The sequence below is a fragment of the Rhinopithecus bieti genome, unplaced genomic scaffold (genome assembly GCF_001698545.2).
Source record: "Rhinopithecus bieti isolate Rb0 unplaced genomic scaffold, ASM169854v2 repeat_27970, whole genome shotgun sequence".
NCBI classification, from domain to species: domain Eukaryota; kingdom Metazoa; phylum Chordata; class Mammalia; order Primates; family Cercopithecidae; genus Rhinopithecus; species Rhinopithecus bieti.
In genome coordinates, this window is record NW_016838811.1 from 1 (window position 1) to 2954 (window position 2954).

The 2954-nt window shown below is 47.9% G+C and overlaps 1 pseudogene; it reads left to right on the plus strand.

Moving 5' to 3' along the window:
• The first annotated feature begins 337 nt into the window (after positions 1 to 337).
• On the plus strand, positions 338 to 2146 carry LOC108524895 (golgin subfamily A member 6-like protein 1; annotated as a pseudogene).
• The last annotated feature ends 808 nt before the right edge of the window (positions 2147 to 2954 follow it).

The window sequence follows — 2954 nt, forward strand, 5'->3', positions numbered from 1 at the left end:
ACTCCGTCTCAAAAAAAAAAAAAAAAAAAAAAGAAAACTGTTAATTGTATTAACCAATTACCAGTTGTAATGCTGCAACCAAAAGAATTCCTTTGTACCTCTGTAACCTTACATATCCTGTATGCATCGGGCTATAAAAGCGGGCACATGCATCATTCGGGGCCCTCTTGTAAGTTGTAGAACGGAGGGACCAAGTTCGAACTTGCATTAAAGATCCTTGCCGCTTGGCTTTGACTCTGGACTCTGGTGGTCTTCTTCGGGGAACAAACGGTCTGGGCATAACATGACTGTAGGAGCTTGTAGTTCTCATGAGTATCACTGCTCTTCCTTTACACAGTTGAGAGACTATCATCCCCAGACCAACCCTAGTGTTGGTAAAGGAGCAACCAACACCAAAAAAAAAAAGAAAATAAATAATGGCACTAACCCTGAGACAACTACTTCTGGCGGTTGCCACTCACCTGAGGATGTGGGTCTTGGCTAGCCAGGCTCCTGGGGACAGAGGGCCCAATGGGTGGTGGAGGGTAATTGTTAAGATTGTGGAAGAACTGCCAGGTACTGCTTGAGAATTCTGGGTTTGAATCCTACCTCTCTATCTGCTAGGGATATGATTTAGGGCAAATTGCTTGAGCCCTTTGGGCCTCTCTTTTCACATCTGTAAAGTAGGAGTGGTATTGTTTTACTTACATTTGTGAAGTTTAAATGAGATTTGTCATTGTTGTTTTTATGTTAATCTCTAGTCCAGGCCCTGCTGTAAACTCTCCTTCTTGGGCTTGCATTTCCTGAAGTAGTTAGAGAGTATCAGAGGTTTCTGTTAGCTCTGAGAGTCTGAGAGTTAAAGGCCCACTAGAATGGAAACCTCGGGGCCAAGGGCTCCTGTCTGCCTTTTCCGTCCTATATCCTTGCTGTGAAGAACCATCCCTGGTCAGTATGTGCTCAGTCAGTGTCTGTTGAATGATTGCACCTTTCTAAATCACAAGCTGACAGAAGGGTGGGCTTCTCTCACACTCCATCTCTGAAGGTTTATGTTACTGTCTTTTTGAGAGAATCTGGTTTCAGACTTTCAATTCTGTGGCTGTGGGCAAAACCCAACAAAGACCCAAATCCTTTCTCTTTGGGAGTTGAGGAGAGTTTACCAGTTCGTATTCCCATTGGGTCTGAGAACTTCGCCTTTAAAATCCATTCCTGGCCCCTGCCTACCGCTTCCTGGCCTGGGGAATAGAGTCAAGGGGGCCACCCTCAGTCACCTTCCTTTGACTCTCTCCACAGAAACAATGGAACTGAGCTCAGCTGGAAGAAGTAACGTGATTTCTTTGTTTGCTCATGACATGACTGCTGGGTTTGGGGGGGCACTCAGATGTAGAGGCCCCAGTCTTGTCCTGCCCACTCCCAGCCTGAGGAAGAAGGCTCACCCCCTAGATTCCACCCGTCCCCACAGGGTCCCTGATAACTTGGTCCCATGGGTGGGCCTGTCCTGGGGCAGTGGTGCCATTCTGGGGGCATGTCTCTTTCCATGCCATCTCTGCCTCCCCCTGGTAAGAGCTCTGTCTTCCTCTTTCTGTAGGAAACGAAGGCAAGCCACCAACATCAGGATGCCCTAAGGAGGGAGCTAGAGGTGAGTGGAGGGTGTGAAGTTCCCTCCTGTCCTCCGGAGAATGTTTCTTTGCTTCTCTTTCAGCACTTGCTTGTCTTTTGTCCCAAAGGCCCAGGTTCATACCATACGAATCCTTACATGTCAGAAAAGTGAGCTTCAGACGGCACTCTGTTACAGCCAGCATGCTGCCCAGCAGTTGGAAGGTCTGAATCTGGCACCCCATCATCCTTCAACCTGGCACTTTGACAGGCCTTTAGGGGGAGTCCTTTGGGCCACATCTGAATCTCTCTCATTCCAGGAGAGTCCAGGGATCTGGTCAGCCACCTGCATGATTCATGGAAGTTTGCAGGAGAGTTAGAGCGGGCTCTCTCTGCTGTCATTACACAGAAGAAGAAGGCGGACAGGGTGAGTCCAACCACCTGCCCCGTCCGTCCCCTGGGACCCTGGCTTCGCAGATGGAGGAGTGAGCCTAAAGGTCCCTTCTGTAGGATGGAGTGTCCTGCCCAGAAGGTAGCATGGCCATTTCTTGCTGCTTTTGTGTGTGGTTGTTAGAGGCAGACTGGGGCTGAGTCGGCTGCTGTGGGTGAGTTGGGGGGTACTTTGGGGAGCGAGCACTGGACATAGAGCTTGGAGGCCAAGTGCCTGCCCTGCCCATACTTGGCTGTGGCCTTGGCCAAGTCCTAAATGGTGGTTAGGGTACTTGTACCATAAAGGTACAGAAGAGTATCTTGAGTATGTTATTATTTGTGTTGAGAGACGGAGCACGCGTATGTGTGTGTGTATGTATTATGGTAATATACATAAAACATGTTTGTAAGGTTTCATAAAAAACTCAGGAGAGAGGAACAGTGTTGTAGGGGAGATATTTCCCTTCTGTACTTTCTGAGTTTTGGACTATGTGAACATATCATCCTTTTAAAAAGTCAATAAAAGATTAATTTCCTCCTCCTTGTCTGTGCCCATACCCCCAGTGAAAGAATGGGCTTAGAGAATCAGATATACCTGGGTGTTGAAACCCCAGCTCTAAGTGATCTTAGGCAAGCACTTAACCCTTAATACCCCATGTTTTTCATCTACACGATAGAGGTAATAATGGTAACCGTCTCCTGTGGAGGTTGTGAGGATTAAACGGGATTGTTAGCGCAGTGCCTGGTGAAGCACTCAGTAAAGGTTCCAACAGTGGTAGTAATAACAGTAACAACAACAGCAATATTATCTGATGTCTCTGGACCCCTGTTAGCCAGCCATGAATTCAGTCTCTTTCCCTGTCCCTTCCACCTTTACTGAGTTCTTTGAAAAACAAATGAGGGCCGGGTGCTCTGGCTCATGCCTGTAATGCCAGCACTTTGGGAGGCCAAGG